We start from the raw sequence: 21,477 nt of genomic DNA, 5'->3' as shown, positions 1-21,477 counted from the left end.
GTGGTTGTGTGCACCTGCAGTCCTAGCTACTTGGAAGGCTCAGGCAAGAAGATCAGTTGAGCCCAGGAGTTTGAGGCTGCAGTGAGCTATGATGACACCATTGCATTTCAGCCAGGTCAACAGAGTAAGACTCTGTCTATAAAAATAATTTTAAATAATAAAAACATAACATTATTATTGAAGAACAATAGATTTCATGAATTTCAGTATTATAAGTGCTCTTTGAGGTTGATGTTGTAGAAGAAAACATAGACTGTGAACTCATCAAAGGCATAGATGGTGTGTTACTCATCTGACTTATAGAAATTAGAACATGACCTAGTTATATAGTTATTGTTTTAAAACAATTTTTAAATAGAATGTACCCACACAGGAAATTTGTGTGTAGCTTGGCAATACTTTCAGAAAGCATACAAAAAGTATTAAAAGCAATAGAAATATATGTTGGATCTAAACAAATGCAACTAAGTGAAAAAATAAAATCTAGACTATGGAAGACCAGATATAAAATAAAAATGAAACAAAACAAAAACTCTCCCAATACAAAACACCTAGAAATACTGGATAAAAATAATATGCTTTCAAAGTGAAAGTAAATTTATAAAAAATTAAGACAAAACAACATCAATATATAGAGGTTAGAAACAATGAGGATGCTAAAAACCAGGAATGTCAGTTTATAACAATACTTTTGCCACCCTAAAGGCATTTGCAGTGTTAAAGTCACAATGGGACACAAGACAAAGCCATAGGTCTTTAGCAAATGGGCAAAACATTGGACATAGCTTTTATTCTTAAGACATTTGACAATTATGTAAACAAATTGCTACTGGGGAGTTTAGCAGAGCTTTTGGCAGATTTTCAGGGCAGAAGGGGGCAAAAATTACAAAACAGCAAAGGAGAAGAGGCCCTGATAAACACCCCAAGCTTTCAGTTGGAACTCCAAAGAGCAGAGAAAACAAGAAACAGCTCATCATCAAGGGAATGAGAACTAGCTTTGAAACAACTTAATCCCTGGGTAAATTAAGGTTATTTGGATGCTACTAGTTTAGTGTATGTCAGAATCAAAAATCCTCTCTGAAGGAAAATAACTTCATCCAGAGGTTCAAACTGGCTCTACAAATTTTCACCAATGATGTTCATAAATCAAGCAGAAATAACAAAATATTTTAAAAGATTTCTCCAAAAACCAAGGGGGGCGGGGGTGGGGAAATGGTACTTGAAATAAGCACAGAAAATTCAAATATGAACTTTAAAGTGACTATTATTAGTATAGTTCAAGTAATTATAAGACAAAAAGGAAAATATCAAAATAGATAATATTATAAAAAATGGAAATGCTAGAAATAAAAAGTTTAATGATTACAAGTAAGAAAAGTAATAACTGGCAGATGAGTTGAATGACAGATTATACACAACTAAAGAGAAAATTGTTGAACTAGGAGTTAGATGCAAAGGACATATCCAGACTGAAACACACAGAGGAGGAAAAATGAAAAATACAGAAAAAAGTATACAAAATACACTTAAAATGTCAAAAATATGTAAAATAAAATTATCAGGATAGATGGAATGGAGCAGGAAAAATACAAAGAGATAATAACTGAAAATTCCCTAAAACTGACAAAAGATATCTAGTCCAGAAGTTCCAAAGCTACAAGCAGCATAAAACCTGAGGCATATTATAGTAAAGAAAAGGGGGAAAAAAGAACTATTTTCTTCTGCTAAGCAATGTCAATGAAAACTGACAGGTGACTCCTCAAATTGAAGTAAGGAAGCCAACAGACAATGGGATAACATTTTCAAAGTGTTAATAGGAGACCACTCCAAGAAGAATTCTATATCCAGAAACTATATTCTTCAGAAATAAAAGCAAAATAAAGACATTTTTCAGATGAACACTAAAGGAAATATCAAAGGTGTTCTTTAGACATAAAAAGAATTTCTAGATGGCAATTTGGGGGAGCAAAAATCAACGAAAAAGAAAGAAAAGGTAAATATGTGAGTTAGCCTAAATAAATATTGACTCATAAAACAATAATACATATTCATTAGGAATACTGGTTTACATCAAACCCCAGTATGTCAGGGATGCATTTGGAAATCGATATGGTAATCACTAAAAGAAGAAGAAAACACATTACTGGAGAAAAAATACAGAAATTATTGACCTAACCCCCCATCTTAATCTAAAAGAAAATGAAAAGGAAAGAAAAAGAAACATAGAACAGAAGCGACAAATAAAAAATAGTAACATAGAGTACCAAAATGGCAGCATGGAAGGATGCTGGCTTCACTCTCCACCCACCACAATCCAGAAAAACAAAAACAAATGTACAACGCTAAGATAGTTGCCAGAAATATCCTGGAACTCAAATATAATATGAGACAGTTCCCAGGGATGCAGAGAAGTGAAAAAACTCTGAGCAGATGGTAAGAGAATTGGACTTCCACATCTGAGATACCCCTCCCTGCATTATGCCCAGCAACAAGGGCATGGAAAATTTTCCCCCAACTTGCTGTTTCTACCATGGAAAAAGGGAGATTGAGGTTTAAAACCAGCTTCTCCACCATCTTGGGTTTTCTGGCAGGGGAAACATCTTCATGGGAAGAATTCAGAGTGCCTGAAGGGAAATTTGTTCCTGAGGACATGCAAAGCGAGGAGGTGGGACCACCATCCCCAGTTCTGGAAACTCTGCTCTATAAATCAGTCAAAGGAGACATCAAATTAGAGTGACTGTTTAGCAACATCACACTGTAGGAGGTTTGTCCCACAGGTCCAATACACACAACCCCTAACTAGCCTTCCCACACTGCCAGGATAGTCCCTTTGGGATCCCCTCCATTTGGGAAGAGCAGTACTCCAATCCTTTACTAGAACTGAGGCAATTCAGAGGTTTAGATACCTCCTAGAGCTGAAAGGGAGGCCGTGACCTAGCAGGCCAGCTTGGGCAACATGGTGAGACATCATCTCTATTAAAAAAAAAAATTCGCTGGGTATAGTGGTGCTTACCTGTAGTCCCAGCTACTTGGGGGGCAGAGGCAGGAGGATCACTTGAGCCCAGGAAGTTGAGATTGCAGTGAGCCATGTTTGTAACACTGCACTCCAGTCTGGGTGACAGAATGAAACTCCATATCAAAACAAACAAACAAGCAACAAAAAAAACCTCTAAGCAAATATATTCAATAAAAAACAAAACAAGTCAGACAGAGAAGACTGGAATAAATAACCCTTTAATGCAAAGACACATATGTAGACCCACAAGAAACAAGAGCAAACAGAGAACCACAATCTTCCTTTCCCAGGACCAAAACAAGGAACCTGAAAATAACACTAAGGAGATGGTGATACGTGAGCTCTCTGACCAAGAATTCAAAATAGTAGTTTTAAGAAAACTCAGTGATCTCCAAGATAACACAGAAAAATAATTCAGAAATCCATTGAAGAAATTTAACAAAGAAGTTGAAATAATAAAAGAAGTTAAACAGAAATCTTGGAACTTAGATATACATTTGCTGAACTGAAAAATTCATTAGAGGCTCTCAAAGCAAAATGGATCAAGGAGAGGAAAGGACCAGTGAGCTTGAAGATAGTCTATTTTAAATATACAGTCAGAGGAGAAAAAAGAAGAAAAAATATAAAAATCAATAAAGTTTGCCTACAAGATATAGGAAGTTATCTCAAAAGAGAAAATTGAATTACTGGTGTTTGAGAGGAAGTTGAGCAAGAGCAAGGGATAGAAGATTTATTTAAAAAACAATAATAACTGAAAACTTTCCAAAACTTGAGAAAGAGATAAATATCCAGGTACAGGAAGGTCAGAGAACACCAAACAGATTTGACCCAAATAAGACTACCCCAAGGACTATAATAATCAAACACCTAAAAGTCAAGGACAGACAGAAAAATACAAAACAAACAAACAAACAAACAAAAAACCAGAAATAGAAAAGAGGCAAATAGCATACAAGGGACCTCCAGTTCATCTAATAACAGACTTCTCAATAGAAATCATACAGACCAGCAGGAAGTTGAACAACATTTTCAAAGTGCTGAAAGAAAAACACTGCCATGCAAGAATATTGTATCCAGAAAAGTTATCCTTCAGATATAAAGGAGAGGTAAAGTCTTCCCTAGACAAACGAAAGCTGAAAGAATTTACTAACACTAGACTCGTTTTACAAGAAGCACTAAAGGGAATTTTTTGATCTGAAAGAAAAAAACACTAACATGAAAAGAAAACTTAAAAAAGCAAACAAATGAAAAAGCATTTGAAGGTATGAAACGCACTGATAAAATTAAGTACACAGACAAACCCAGAATACTGTAATACTATAATTATGGTGTTCAACCCACTCATAACATATATGAACCCAAAAGACAAAGCTATCAAAAATGATAATAGCTACAGAAACTGTTAAAACATTAGTAATAAGTAAATTAAGATAACTGAAGTCAAACTGTGGTAGGGATGGAGTTAAAGTGTAAAAGCTTTTAAAAAATATTTTCCTTGTTTTTATTCTTTATGATCTAAGATAGATTAACTTCTTTATAAAATAACATATCTATAAGATGTTTTTTGTAAGTCTTATGGTAACCACAATGCAAAAATCTACAATACATTCACTAAAAATCAAATGCAACAAATTAAAACATACTACAAGAGAAAATCACTTCACCACAAAGAAAGACAGTAAGAAAGGCAAAAAGGAAGAAAGGAGTTGTAAAACAACCAGAAAAATAAGCAACAAAATGGCAGTAGTAAGTCCTTACTTATTGATAACACTGAGTGTAAATGAGCTCAATCCTGCAATTAAAAGGTATAGAGTGGCTAAACGGATAAAGAAACAAGACCCAACTCTATGCTACCTGCAAGAAATTCACTTCACCCATACAGATGATATGGACAGGAGATAGAGAGGGGAAATACTGGGTAGAAGAGGGCAGTTCCCTGGCAAAGGGCCCACTCCCAAGCCTGGAAACCCACGACCCTAAATGGGAACAGGCATTTCTGGTTTTGTGCCCAAATGTTGCCTTCTGGCCTGCCACCTCTCCCTTTCCTGTGGGTAAAGGAATATTGGCTGTTTCCCTTCATGGAGGTCTAACCGTCACATAGGACTGAAGTAAATCCCTGGGGCAACAAAGGCATCATTTGTTGCTGGAAGACCCCAAGACGGAACTCCATCAGCCAAGATACCTGGACTTTGCTGTGCTATCTCTTCTTTCACGGTTTGAATTGGCTCCTATCTCTCCTTTTATAATGTTGAGGATTTTGCTACAGACTGTGGCAATGACATTAAATAGAATGAGCATTTGGCCCAGCCATCAGAGGTGCAATTCAGAACGATGTGGTTTCTGTTTGGTGCAACCCTGAAGCCCAACCCATGCCCACAGGTTCCCACGCACAGTGGCTCCTCTCCTTATCCCCTCCCCTTCTGGCTAGGGCACCTGGGGGAGTCTACAGCATGTACCAGCTGCGCCCAATGGCCACGGGGGCAGGGGCAGGGGAGGGGGTAGAAAAAAACCATGGCTGCCGCTGGGACCCTGCATAGACAGCTGGCCAGTGCCTCCTGTTTGCCGTGCCAGCAGAGCCATTCCCCCCATGGTTGAAGGATCCTCACTGGTCTAAACTGGGGGAAAGATACAATAATTAAAGGAACCCATTTGCTCAAAGCAAGAAGTTCTCCCTCCACCCCCTCTGTCTCTGTCTCTCTTTTCTTTGTTTTTAGTACTTTAAACTGTTTTCTTTTCTTTCCTTCCCCCATGCACTCTGCTTATGATAGGGAGGAGCAACCCCTGTTGACTGATAACTGCAAATTCGCCAGGGCCCATTTGAGACTTAATCTAAACAGATCCATGCAGCCTCTGAAATACTTTTTTTGTCCCAAACTCAATTCCAGGCTCCAGGTTGCGGCCCTAGAAAGGAAAACCAGATCTGAGGGATTCAAAGCCAGACAACAGGCACAATGTAAATGGGCAAGACCAATTCCTGCCGACTAAATCCCTGCTTCATGAAAGGAGGCCATACTCCATGGCATAGATAAGGCCCAGGGAACCCAAAGTTGCCAACAGTAGCAGGATGGAGACATAGGTGAATGCAGACAATTCCTACTCTTTAGGTCCTCCCTGCTTCACGGATGCAGGCTGCAGTGACACCCACAGGTGGCATCTGCCATGGTTGCTGGGACTCGGGGATGAAAAGATGGAAGAGAAAGGAGGACTGCCTGTTTTCTCTCTCCCTCACATCCTGAGTTTTCACTGAAAGAAGGGAAGGAAATGAGGAACACTTCTATTTTCCTGTCTTTCAAAATGGGCAACCTGCTGTCTTCACCACCCCCAGCTTATACTCCTCTGGAGTGTATCCTGAACCTCTGAGACTGCTTTGACCCTCAGAATCTGGAGGAAAAAATGCCTCATATCCCTCTGCACAAAAGTTTGGCCAAATTATGAAGGATTGGCTTGGTGTCAGGAAGGAACCATTCATTTCGACACCATCTGGTGGTTGGACCCTTTCTGTAGAAAAGGTCCTCTCCTGCTTCAGTCTCATGCTTGCCCCCTCCTAGAAATCCTCCCTGTAGACCCCCAGTCTCACTCTTGCCCTCCAGCAGATGTCTGGTGAACTTGGTTTCAATAAGGTCCGAGTCCCCTTCTCTCTACAGGACTTGAAGCAAATTAAGGGGGATCTTAGCAGGTTTCCAGATGACCCCGACAGATATATAGAGGCTTTCCAGAATTTAACCCAAATATTTGCACTCTCCTGGAGAGATGTGATGTTACTTTTGAATGGACCCTGAGGAACACTGAGAAGCAGGCCTCTCTGCAAGTGGCAGAGAGATTTGGGGATGAGCTTTGTATCACATATAGCATCAGGGAAGGGGGCAAACTTCATCCAACTGGAAGAGAAGCAGTACCAGTGAATGACCCTGAATGGGATCCCAGTGACGAGATGGGAGACTGGAAGAGGAGACACTTTCAGGTATGCATAATGGAAGGCTTATGTAGAACGAGGACCAAGCCTCTCAATTACAGCAAGCTATCCATGATGCACCAGGGATTTAATGAAAATCCCACTGCAGGCTGGGCATGGTAGCTCACGCCTGTAATCCCAGCACTTTGGGAGGCCAAGGTGGGTGGATCACCTGAGGTCAGGAGTTCAAGACCAGCCTGGCTAACGTGGTAAAACACCATCTCTACAAAAATACAAAAATTAGCCGGGCATGATGGCAGGTGCCTGTAATCCCAGCTACTCAGGAGGCTGAGGCAGGAGAATCTTTTGAACCCAGGAGGTGAAGGTTGCAGTGAGCCAAGATCGCACCATTGCATTCTTATCTGAGCAACAGAGCGAGACTCTGTCTCAAAAAAAAAAAAAAAGAGAGAGAGAAAGAGAAAAGAAAATCCCATTGCTTTCTTAGAGAGGCCAAGAAGGGCCTTGGTAAAGTACACCTCTCTATCTCCTGATTCTGTCAAGTGACAGCTAACCCCAAAGGATAAATTTATTATTCAGGCAGCCCCTGATACAAGGAAGAAGTTGCAGAAACGGGCCCTGGGACCAGATAGTACTTTGGAGAACCTCCTGGAAGTGGCTGCCTTGGTCTTTTACAATAGAGATAGGGAGACACAAGAAAGAGGCAGAAGCTTTAAGGGCCACCATGCAAGTCCGCAAACCCCAGAATTCCCAGAATGCATCTGTAAACTGCTACAGATGTGGCAAGAATAGTTATCTCTCTTCTAAAGTATGACTGCTCCAGTACAAGGTTTAATTTCTTTCACTAGGGTAAAACAGCTTGGGGTACAAGTTGTTAGTATATTTCACTTCTTACTTCTGTAATCTTTGGCACTAGATTCTTTCCTTGTATAATGCACATGTTTAACCCATGCATACTTAACCTTATAAAACTTGTTTTTTCTCTCTCACCTAGGCCATCAAACTCCAAATGGTCAGGCGACCAGAGCCTTGGATGATGGCTTCGTTTTGCCAGAGACCCTTAGATAGATCTGGGAGGAATCTGACTTCTGTTTTCCCCAAAACAATGCGCCTATCAGCAGGAAGTAGCTAAGATTGGTCATCGTCCATATTCTAATGGCAGTTAGATGTGCCTCTTCAGAGGGGGAAAATGATATCTACTGGAGACAGGGAAACACTGGGTAGAAGAAGGCAGTTCCCTGGCAAAGGCCCTACCCCTAGGCCTGGAAACCCACAATGCTAAATGGGAACAGGCATTCCTGTTTTCGTACCCAAATGTTGCCTTTTGGCCTGCCATGCCCCACTCCCATCCTGTGCCCATATAAACCCCAAACCCCAGGCTCCATGGGCAGACAAACAGAAGAGCAGAGGAGCAGAAGAGTGGCACAGCAGAGAAGGAGAGGAGAGAAGGAGCATCAGAACGTTGAGAGGATTTCAACTGGGGACAGTCAGAAAGAAGATCAGCCATGGGGTAGCCAAACTCCAGGGGAAGATCATCTCCCCGCTCCATCCCTTTTTCACCTCCGCCTCCATTCTGTTGAGAGCCACCTCCATCATGCACCATCCTTCAAATCTGTGTGTGACCTGATTCTTGCCGGACACCAGACAAGAACCCAGGTACAAAGAGGGCACTGAGCTGGTTAACACTTAAGCTGTCTCTGGACGGTAGAGCTAAAACAGCACTGTGGCGCACCCACTGGGGCTCTGATAATTGCAAGAACCCACCTGTCAAAGCTACTGTGGGGCTGGATCCCAGAAGTGCTCACCCTGGCTCCTGCACCTGCCTGTCTGCATGCCCCTCCTTCTGTAAGGGGTTTGAGCATGCAGCAGTCGAACAGATGAGCCACACCCCTGTTGCACCTTCTGCAGTGGGGCGGGGTGGGGGGTTCAGGGAACTCTCCCATTTGACATATACTGAAAGTGGGGGGATGGAAAAAGATATTCCATACAAGCAGAAATAAAGAGGCAAGAATAGCTATACTTACATCAGATAAAATAGACAACAAATCAAAGACTGTAAAAAGAGACAAAGAGAGTCACTATGAACTAATAAAGAGGTCAACTTAGCAAGAGGATAGAACAATTATAAATATCTATGTGCCTAACACCAAAGCATCAAAGTTCTGATAGATGTAAAAGGAGAGAAAGACCGTAATACAACAATAGCAGGGTCAGAACTGATAAACAAATCCAGTAAAGTTTCAGGATACAAAATCAACATACAAAAATTAGTAGCATTTATATACACCAACAGTGAACAATCTGAAAAGTAAAAAGGAATCCCATTTATAGCTACAAAAATATAAAATATATAGGAATCAATTTAACCAAAGAAATGAAAGATCTATACAAGAAAAATTACAAAATGCTGATGAAAGAAACAAAAAAGAAGATATGTACAAATGAAAGGTTACTCCATGCTCATGGATTGGAAGAATTAATACTGTCGAAATGACAATACTATCCAGAGTAATTTACAGATTCATCCTATCGAAACACCAGTAGCATTCTTCAGAGAAAGTTTTTTAATCCCACAATTTATATGAAATCACAGAAGACCCCCAAATAGCCAAAGCAATCCTAAGCAAAAAGGACAAAGCTAGAAGCATCATACTACCTGGTTTCAAAAGTTACTACAAAGCTGCAGTAACCAAATCAGCACCATGGAAACAGATGCATAGACCAATGGGACAGAACACAGAGCCCAGATACAAATCCATGCCTTTACAGCCAACTCATCTTCAACAAATGTGCAAAGAAGATACAATGGGGAAATCGAGTCTCTTCAATAAATGGTGCTAAGAAAGCTATATAACTGGACAGGCACAGTGGCTCACATCTGTAATTCCAGCACTTAGGGAGGCCGAGGCGGGCAGATCACCTGAGGTCGGGAGTTTGAGACCAGCCTGACCAATATGGAGAAACCCCATCTCTACTAAAAACACAAAATTAGCTGGGCATGGTGGCGCATGCCTGTAATCCCAGCTACTTGGGAGACTGAGGCAGGAGAATCTCTTGAACCCAGGAGGCGGAGGTTGCGGTGAGCTGAGATTGCACCACTGCGCTCCAGCCTGGGTAACAAGAATGAAGCTGTCTCAAAAATAAAAATAAAAATAAAAATATCTCTCATCGTATACAAAATCAAATAAAAATGTATTAAAGACAAAAATCTTCTAAGACCTGAAACATTGGGGAAATGCTCCAGGACATTGGTCTGGGCAAAGACTTTTTATGTAAGACCTCAAAAGCACCAGCAACCAAAATAAAAATATACAAATAGGATTACATCCTAAAATTTATTCACAGTAACAAAAACAATTATCAAAATAAACAGGCAATACATAGGCTGGGAGAAAATATTTGCAGACTACCCACCTGAAAAGGGATTCATAACCAGAATATTTAAGAAGCTCAAACAACTCAACAGCAAACCAAATAATCCAATTTAAAAATGGGCAAAAAATCTGAATAGACATTTCTCAAAAGAAAACATACAAATAGTCAACAGGTGTATGAAATAATGCTCGACATCACTGATCATCAGAGAAATGCAAATCAAAACTATGACAGCCAGGCACAGTCGCTCACGCCTGTAATCCCAGCACTTTGGGAGGCCCAGGTGGGTGGATCACCTGAGGTCAGGAGTTCAAGACCTGCCTGACCAACATGGTGAAACCTCGTCTCTACTAAAAATACAAAATTAGCTGAGTATGGTGGTGGGCGCCTATAATCCCAGCTACTCAGGAGGCTGAGGCAGGAGAATCACTTGAACCCGGAGGCAGAGGTTGCAGTGAGCCGAAATCACGCCATTCCACTCCAGCCTGGGCAACAAGAGCGGAAACTCCATCTCAACAACAACAACAACAACAACAAACAATAAAAACAACAACAGCAACAAAACTACAATGAGATATGATCTCATCCTAGTTAAAATGGCTTTTTATCAAAAAGACGGAATAACAGATGCTGGTGAGATTGTGTAAAAAGGAAAACACCTGCACATTGTCGGTAGGAATGTAAATTAATACAGCCAGTAGGAAAATAGTATGGAGATTTCTCGGAAAATTAAAAATAGAACTACCATATAACACATCAATTCTACTACTGGGTATGTATTTTAAAGAAAGAAAATCAACATATCAAAAAAAAAAAAAAAAACATCTGAATGTATTTAATTGCCACATGTACCCTGAAACTATATACATCTATTACAGCAGCAGTTAAAAAAAAAAAACTTGAAATGGTAAGGTAGCATTTTAAGCCCATTGTAGGCGTAATAATATCAAATGTAATTGGACTAAATATACTTACTAAAAGGCAATTGTCAGATTGGATTTAAATGGAAACAAAAATATAAGAAACAAGATTAGGCTTAAAAGGGGCTTGCTTAGCTTCAATGTAAGAACAAAGGGATATTAAAGAATAAAAAGATGGGAAAAAAAGGTAATGACTATCCAAATGGAGACAAAGACTATAAAGCAGGAAGTGTTATTTGAGAAAAAGAATTATTCTAGTAGGGGTCTGTAATTCCAAATTTGCTTGCATCTAACAATGTAGACTCAAATAAAGCAAAAATTGAAAGTACTAAAAAGATAAATGAAAACATCCAGAGTGGGAGATTAGTAATGTCTCTTCTAACTGATAGAAATGAAAACCAAAACTATCAGTAAAAATATAGAAAATGTGAATGTGCTTAGCCAAATACACCTAACTAACATATACAGAATACTGCACTCAACATTACATGTATTATAGACATTTAAATATAATGAGAGTATCACAAGCAACTTCACGTCAATGTATTTGAAATGTCAAATGAAATTGCCAAATTCATAAAATATACAACATACTAAAATGGCATAAAAAGAAACAGAAAATCTAAACAGTCCTATATATTTTGAAGAGATTAAATCTGTGATTAAATTGAGATAGAGATTGAGGCAAGGGTGTCTCAACGTAATGCCACATCTGTCTAAAAAGGTAATGGAAGACCTAGGAAGAGCAATAGGGTAATAAAGGAAAATCAAATATATAAATATCTTAAAAAATGAAACTCTTTATTCACAGAGGATATAATTGTGTATATCAAAGGAATTTGCAGATGAACTTGTAGAATTAGCTAATTCAGTACAGTTTTGAAACACTGGTCTATTACATAAAAATCAATTATGTTTTTATATGCCAGACAAAGTTAAAAATAAAACTTTAAAAATTTGTAAGTACATCAGAAAACATCATTTATAAGTGCATCAGAAAACATCAAAGGTCTAGAAATAAATATAATAGAAAATATATAATAATATTAAGTGGAAAACTATAAAAATCATTAGTTTTAAATAGAAATTAATGAATACATGAATAAATGGAGGAATATGCCAAATCCACGGATTAAAAGATATAGCAGGAAATGATGTCACAGAAAATAGCAAAGGAGGGAGCTCCCAGACTTCATCCCTCCACAAAAGCAACTAAGGATATGACAAAAATGGTGAGAATCAGAGCTTTGGAGAATTCTTGAATCTAGTCAAGAACTTATGACAACCAGGGAAAGTCTTGGTGAAGAAAGATGAGGATGCATTGTGGTAAAGAAAGTGTGGCATTTTAAATTGCCCACATACCCACCACCCCCAATCTCCACATCAGTGGTGGCCATGATGACAGCAGCCCATATTATAATGCAGGTTGCTAGTGCCAGAAGGCAAAATATGAATCTTATTTTCAAAAAATTGTGGTTGTTTGTTTTGACCTAAAGTTATCTGGCTCCCTGAACAACTGACACAAGGACTAGCCTTTATTTTGCCATACTTGGAGTGTTTCCAATGTTGGGGAGGCTTCCCAAGTGAAATGACTAAAAGAATTTAAGGACACAAGCACTGAACACCACAGCTTGGGCCTAGGGACAACAGTTGGGATAGTATTTGACAGACCAAAAAGCTGGGAAAAGATGAAGTTGGGGAAGGATACATAGGGGGTAATAAGAGTTTTCAAAGCTTGTATGTATACCCGAGAATCAAGAAGTCCATATACATACCTAGAACTGGATGTATGCTCAGAAAAGGCATTAGAAGACCCAAAACTTTCACCTCTGGCTGAAATTTAGTTTCCAGGCAAGCGAGGAGTGAAGGATAAAGAAGAGTTACATAAGTGGCCTAGCTAGCTACGTATTGAAAGAGTATCCCAACACAGAGCCAATCTACGAAGACCGGTAATTTATTTTTTTCTTCTTTTGTTTTCTTTTTTGGCTCCAAGAATTTAAGGAAACTGTCAAAACATTATATGACCACAGGCTAACAGAACTAAGACTTCAGTGGCCACATATGACAAAGAATATAGACTTTACAAAAATAGTTGAGAAAAGTCACTAAATAAACAACACCAACCCCAAAGGCAGAACAAGAAATCCTGGGGAGTTTCTCATTTCCTTGGGAGAATCTAATTTCCACAGTTGCAACATTATGATATTAAAAAGTCCATCTTCAACTAAAAAACTATGAGATACACACACACACACACACACACACACACACACACAAGCATGGCCCATTCACAGGAAAAAAGAACCAATGGAAATTGTCCATGAGAAGTCCAGCCATTGTACTTACTAGTCTTTAAATCGATTGTCTCAGATATGCTCAAAGAACTAAAGGAAACCATGGACAAAGAAACTTACAAACACCCAGGAGAATGATGTCTTACCAAAAGATAGTACCAAACTGGCCGGGCATGGTGACTCACACCTGTAATCCCAGCACTTTGGGAGGTTGTAGGCGAGCAGATCACCTGAGGTCAGGAGTTCGAGACCAGTCTGGCCAACATGGTGAAACTCCATCTCTACTAAAAATACAAAAATTAGCTGGGCATGGTGGTGTGTACCTGTAGTCCCAGCTACTCAAGAGCCTGAGGCAGGGGAATCACTTGAATCTGGGAGGCAGAGGTTGCAGTGAGCCAAGACTGCACCACTGCACTCCAGCCTGGGTGACAGAGTGAGACTCTGTCTCAAAAAAGAAAAAAAGAGAGAGAGAAATTACAAAAGGAACCAAATAAAAATTGTGGGGCTGAAAAGCACGATAACTTTGTTTTTTTTAAACTTTTAATTTTGGTGAGTACTTAGGTGTATATATTCATGGGACACATGAGATGTTTTGATACAGGCATGCAATATATAATTGTTACATCATGAAAGATGGGGTATCCATCCACTCAAACATCTATCCTTTGTGTTACAAACAATCCAGTTATGTTCTTTTAGTTATTTAAAAATGTATGATTAAATTATTATTGAAAATAGTCACTGTTGTGCTATCAAATACTAGGATTTACTCATTCAAATTACTTTTTTGTACCCATTAACTATCCTTATCTCCCCCTCACCACCCTACACAACCCACCCTCCCCCTACCCCACAACTACCCTTCCTAGCCTCTGGTAACCATCCTTCTACTCTCTATCTCCATGGGTCCAATTGTTTTGATTTTTAGATCCCACAAATATGTGAGAACACACGATGTTTGTCTTTCTGTGCCTGGCTTATTTCACTTAACATAATGATCTCCAGCTCCATCCATGTTGTTGCACATGATTGAATACTATCTTTTTATGGCTGAATAGTATTCCATTGTGTATAGGAGCACATTTTCTTTATCCTTTCATCTGGATCCATTATTCATCCATATCCATCTTGATGGACATGTAGGTTGCTTCCAAACCTTGGCTATCGTTAACAGTGCTGTAACAAACATGGGAGTGCAGATAACTCTTCGATAACTGATTTCCTTTCTTTTGGGTATACCCAGCAGTGAGGTTGCTGGATCATATGATAGCTCTATTTTTTGTTTTTTGAGGAACCTCCAAATTGTTCTCCATAGTGGTTGTACTAATTTACATTGCCACCAACAGTGTGCAAGAGTTTCTTTTTCTCCACATCCTTGCCATCATTTATTATTGCCTTTCTTTTGGATATAAGCCATTTTAACTGGGGTGAGATGACATCACATTGTAGTTTCAATCTGCATTTCTCTGATCAATGATGTTGGGCACCTTGAAAAGTACATTAATTTTGAGCTAAACGAAAATAAAAACATCACATGCCAAAACATATGGGATGCAGTGAAAACACTGCTCAAAAAGAAACTTATAAATGCAGATATTAAAAAAGTAGATACCAAGTAAATAATCTAGCCTTACAGGTTCAGGAACTAGATAAAGAAGAGGATGCTAAATCTGTTTTTGTTGTTGTTTTTTTAGAGATGGGGTCTTACTCTGTTGCCTAGGCTGGAGTACAGTGGCGTGATCATAGCTCACTGCAGCCTCAGCTTCCTGGGCTCAAGCAATCCTCTCACCCCAGCCTCACAAGTAGCTGGGACTACAGGCATGTGCCACTACGCCTGGTTAATTTTTTAATTTTTTGTAGAGGCAGGGTCTCATTATGTGCTCAGGCTGGTCTCAAACTCCTAGGTTCAAGGTATCCTTCTGCCTTGCCCTCCAAAGTGCTGGGATTACAGGTATGAGCCACTGCACCCGGCCAAGCTAAATCTAAAACCAGCGGAAGAAAGGAGTAATAAAGACCATAATGGAGGTAAACAAAATAGGGAGCAGAAGCATCTATTCTCTGAGAGCAATAGAGACCATCAACAAAAACAACAGCTTTTTCTTTTGAAAAGATAACAAAATTGACAAACATTTAGCTAGACTTATCAAGAAAAAAGAGAAAAGAATTAAATTACTAACACCAGAAATAAAAGTGAAGACATTACTACCAAACTTACAGAAATAAAAAGAGTAGCGGCCGGGCGCGGTGGCTCAAGCCTGTAATCCCAGCACTTTGGGAGGCCGAGACGGGTGGATCACGAGGTCAGGAGATCGAGACCATCCTGGTCTACACGGTGAAACCCCGTCTCTACTAAAAATACAAAAAACTAGCCGGGCGAGATGGCGGGCGCCTGTAGTCCCAGCTACTCGGGAGGCTGAGGCAGGAGAATGGCGTGAACCCGAGAGGCGGAGCTTGCAGTGAGCCGAGATCGGGCCACTGCACTCCAGCCTGGGCGACAGAGCGAGACTCTGTCTCAAAAAAAAAAAAAAAAAGAAATAAAAAGAGTATAAGAGACTACTGGCCGGGCGCGGTGGCTCAAGCCTGTAATCCCAGCACTTTGGGAGGCTGAGACGGGCGGATCACGAGGTCAGGAGATCGAGACCATCCTGGCTAACACAGTGAAACCCCGTCTCTACTAAAAAATACAAAAAAACTAGCTGGGCGAGGTGGCGGGCGCCTGTAGTCCCAGCTACTTGGGAGGCTGAGGCAGGAGAATGGCGTGAACCCAGGAGGTGGAGCTTGCAGTGAGCTGAGATCTGGCCACTGCACTCCAGCCTGGGTGACAGAGTGACTCTGACTCAAAAAAAAAAAAAAAAAAAAAAAAAGAGACTACTATAAACAATTTTATGGCAACAAATTAGGTAATCTAAATAAACAAAGTTCAAGAAATGCACAAACTTCTAAAACTTACCCAAGAAAAAATAAACAGTTTGAATGGGAGATTGAACCAATAATCAAGAACCACCCAACAAAGAAAAGCTCAGGACCTGATGACGTCACTAATAAATTCTACATAACATTTCAAGAAGAATTAACATCAATTCTTCTTAAACTCTGTCAAAATATTTAAGAGGAGGAGATGCTTCCTAACTCATTCTGAGGTCAGCATGATCCTGATAATAAATCAGACAAAGGCAACCCATGAAAGCTATGGACCAACATTCCTTATGGATATAGACACAAAAATCCTCAATACGTATAATGTGAACATATCAAATCCAGTAGAATGTTAAGAGGAGGTTACACATCAAGGCCGGGCATAGTGGCTCACGCCTGTAATCCCAGCACTCTGGGAGGCAGAGGCAGGAGGATCACTTGAGGTCAGGAGTTCAAGACCATCCTAGACAACATGGTGAAACCCCATCTCTACTAAAAATACAAAAATTAGCCAGACATAATGGCACATACCTGTAATCCCAGCTACTGCGGAGGCTGAGGCAGGAGAATTGCTTGAACCTGGGAGGTGGAGGTTGCAGTGAGCTGAGATTGCACCACTGCACTCCAGCCTGGGTGACAGAGCAAGACCTTGTCTCAAAAAAAAAAAAAAAAAAAAAAAAAAAAAAAAAAAAAAAAAAAAAAAAGAAAGAAAGAAAGAAAGAAAGAATGAATGAAAAATAATCATCTCAATGGATGGAGAGAAAGCATTTGACAAAATCCAACACTCTTTCATGATAAAATCATCCAACAAGCTAGAAATAAGAAGAAAACATCCTCAACATGATAAAGGGCAAAGTCACAGGAAACACAGTCAATGGTGAAAGACTGAAAGTTTTGCCCCTCAGCTCAGGAAGAAGACAAGGATGCCTTCTTTCACTGTTGCTATTTGGCATTGTACTGGAAGTTCTAGTCAGAGCATTTAGCCAGAGCACTTATGCAAGAAAAGAAAAGAAAAACGTCCACATTGGGAAGGTACAAGCAAAGCTATTTTATTCAGAGGTGACATGTGACATGATCCAATGCATAGAAAATTCTAAAGAATCCACAAAATACTATTAAGCCTAGTAAACAAATTAAGCAAAGTTTTAGGATACAAGTTCAATATGCAATATACTAACAATGAACAGTCTGAAATGAAATAAAAATAGATCCACTTACAATAGCATTAGAAAGAATTAAATACTTATAAATGTAATCATGAAAATGTAAAACTTGTAAACTAAAAATTACAAAGTGATGCTGAAAGAAATTAAAGAAGAATTAAAGAAAAATAAATCCTGTGTTCATAAATTGGAAGATTGAATATGGCAGTACTACCCAAAATGATCTACAGATTCGGTGCAATCTCAATCCAAACCTTAATGATCATTTTTTGAAGAAATGGAAAAGTTGGTCCAAAACCTCACATAGAATTGCAAGCTATCCCAAGTAGCCAAAACTATCTTGAAAAAATAAAATTGAACGACTCACGTCTCCTGATTTTAAAACTTACTACAAAACACAGTTATCATAATAGTGTGGTACTAGCATAAAAATAAACATAGAGATCAATGGAATTGAATTTTAATTCTAAAAATAAAAACATACATATACAGTCAATTTATTTTTGACTAGCATGTCTACACCTTTCAATGGGGGGAAAGAAGAGTCTCTTCAACAAATGGTGCTGGATCAATTGGCTACCCATACACAAAAGAATGAAGTTAAACTCTTCCCTCACACCACACAAAAAAATTAACTCAAAATGAATAACAAACTTAAGTGTAGATGCTAATATTTTAAAGCTCTTGGATAAAACAAAGAGGTAAATCTTCAAGACCATGGATTTGGCAAAAATTTTTAAATATGACACTAAAAGCACAAGCAAAAATGAAAGAAAACAGAAATTGGACTTCACCAAAATTGAAAACTTTTGTGCATCAAAGAACATTATTGAGATAGTGAAAATACAGCCCACAGAATGGAAGTAAATATTTGCAAATCATGTATCTGATAAGAATCTAGTATCTAACCTTTCAGACAAGCAAATGCTAAGGGAATTTGTTGCCACCAGATCTGTCTTACAAGAGGTCCTTAAGGGAGTGCTAAATATGGAAATGAAAGACTGTTATTGACTACCACAAAAGCACACTTAAGTACATAGACCACTGACACTATAAGGCAACTACAAAATCAAGTCTGCGTAATAACCAGCTAATGAGGACAGAATCAAATCCACACCTATCAATATTAACCTTGAATGTAAATAGGCTAAATGTCCCAAGTAAAAGGCACAGAGTGGCAAGCTGGACAAACAAGCAAGACCCAACTCTTTACTATCTTCAAGAGAATCATCTCATATGCAATGATACCCATAGGCTCAAAGTAGAGAGATGGAGAAAATCTACCAAGCAAATGGAAAACAAGCAAAAAAGGCAGAGGTTGGTATTCTAATTTCAAACAAAACAGTCTTTAAATCTACAACCATCAAAAAAGACAAATAAAGGCATTACATAATGGTAGCGGTTCAATTCAGCAAGACTTACCCATCCTAAATACATATGTATGCAACCAATACAGGAGCTCCCAGGATCATAAAATAAGTTCTTAGAGACCTGCAAAGACACTTAGACAATCACACAAAAACAGTGGGAGACTTCAACACCCCACTGATGGTATTAGATATTTGAGGCAGAAAACTAACGAAGATTTTCCAGACCTGAATACAACACTTGACCCAAATGGACCTAACTGACATCTACAGACATTTTCACCCCAAAACAATAGAACATACATTCTTCTCACCTGCACATGGAACATACTCTAAAATTGGCCACCTAAGAGCCAGGCGCAGTGACTCACACCTGTAATCCCAGCATTTTGGGAGCCTGAGGCAGGAAGATCACCTGAAGTCAGGAGTTCGAGACTAGCCTGGCCAACATGGTGAAACCCCATCTCTACTAAAAATACAAAAATTAGCCAAGTATGATGGTGGGTGCCTGTAATCCCTGCTCTTCAGGAGGCTGAAGCAGGAGAATTGCTTGAACTCAGGAGGTGGAGGTTGCAATGAGCCAAGATCGTGCCATTGCACTCCAGGCTTGGCGACAAGAGCAAGACTCTGTCTCAAAAAAAAAAAAAAAAAAAAATTGGCCACATAATCAGCCATAAAGCAACTCAGCAAACAAAAAACTGAATTTATACCAACCACACTGTTGGCCCATGGCACAATAAAGATAGAAATCACTAAGAAAATCACTAAAAAGATCACTCAAGGCCGGGCGCGGTGGCTCAGGCCTGTAATCCCAGCACTTTGGGAGGCCGAGGTGGGCGGATCACGAGGTCAGGAGATCGAGACCATCCTGGCCAACACAGTGAAACCCCATCTCTACTAAAAATACAAAAAAAATTAGCCGGGCGTAGAGGCGGGCGCCTGTGGTCCCAGCTACTCAGGAGGCTGAGGCAGGAGAATGGCATGAACCCGGGAGGCGGAGCTTGCAGTGAGCCGAGATCGCGCCACTGCACTCCAGCCTGGGGGCAGAGCGAGACCCCGTCTCAAAAAAAAGAAAAAAGAAAAAAAAAAAAGATCACTCAAAACCATACATGGAAGCTAAACAACCTGCTCCTGAGTGAATTCTGAGTAAACGATAAAATTGAGGCAGAAATCAAGAAATTCTTTGAAACCCATGAGAACAAAGATACAACATATCAGAATCTCTGGGACACACACATTCTTTAGCTCTATCCACTAAAAAGATCTGATTGCAGTGACACTCCAATAGCAATGAATTAACCTAGTTTCTGGATCTTGGCTTTTAAGCATTGTTCTCTAAGAAAAGGAACGAGACTCTTCGAACAAATGACTGATTCTAGAGCGGGAGAAGGTAAAGTAGAAGATGCACCTGGGAGGCATAAACAAAAAAGCAAGAACATGCTCAAGAGACATTTCAAAAGGAGACATAAGCCAGCTTGAAATGGGTGCCACTTACCAACTGGGGAAAACTTGAGCACCAGAATAATCATAGTAATGAATTATAACCCATTGAATGAAAAAAAGAGTTCATACAGATATAAATTAATGAATTAAGAGTGTAAGAATGAGATATTTACATAATTTTAAAGTCCACCCCCCACAATGCTTATTAATCATGAAAGGAAAAATATTAAATTTATAACAAAGAGTCCCGGCAGGTACCACATCAACCAAATGATCAAAGGGAAGATCAATGCCTATAATCTCTGTGCTCTGGGAGGCCAAGGCGAGATCTCTTGAGGCCAGGAGTTCAAAAACAGCCTGGAGAACATAGCGAGACCCCATTTCTACAAAAAGAGGGGGTGGGAACATCATCAGTAATGGAACAAAGCAAAATCGTGCACTACTTGCTGCAATGAAAAGACTGTAATGATATTTGTGAATAACCTGAATGCATAACCTGAATCTAATCATGAGAAAATATCAAACAAATGAAGGGACATCTGTAAAAATAGACTTGGAATCTTCAAAAGTGTCAAGGATATAAAAGTCAAAGAAAATCGGAGTAAGATGACATTCATTAAATATTGAATTTGCTCTGAAAATTAAGTGTTAGTAATGTATCGGTGTTAATTTCCTGATTCTGATCATTGTATTGTGGCTTTGTAGGAGAATGTCCTTGTTTGTGGAAGTATACACTGAATTATTTGAGGATGATAGGGCATTAGGTTGACAGCTACTCTCAAGTGGTTCAATAAGGGATTTTTTTCCTGTACTTTTTTTCTATAAGTTAGTTGTCATTTTCAGATATGTATATATCTGTCTCCTGAAAAAAAATATATATATCTCCTGACAGATATATATATATATATTTATATCAGGAGATATAAAATATATATCAGGATACATATATATAAAAAATAAATATCTCCTGTAATAGATACACAGACACACACATGCACACACACACACATACACACAGTCTATTATCTATCTATCTATCTATCTATCTATCTATCTATCTATCTATGTTTCTA

At 39.2% G+C, this 21,477-nt stretch overlaps 1 protein-coding gene across 1 annotated transcript in view; it reads right to left on the bottom strand.

Moving 5' to 3' along the window:
• RGSL1 (regulator of G protein signaling like 1) overlaps positions 1-21,477 on the bottom strand; it is a 104,561-nt gene that overhangs the window by 40,528 nt on the left and 42,556 nt on the right. The gene's annotated exons all lie outside the window — the stretch shown is intronic.

This window comes from Piliocolobus tephrosceles, chromosome 1, assembly GCF_002776525.5.
Source record: "Piliocolobus tephrosceles isolate RC106 chromosome 1, ASM277652v3, whole genome shotgun sequence".
NCBI lineage: Eukaryota > Metazoa > Chordata > Mammalia > Primates > Cercopithecidae > Piliocolobus > Piliocolobus tephrosceles.
This window is presented reverse-complemented; position numbering and strand designations above follow the sequence as displayed.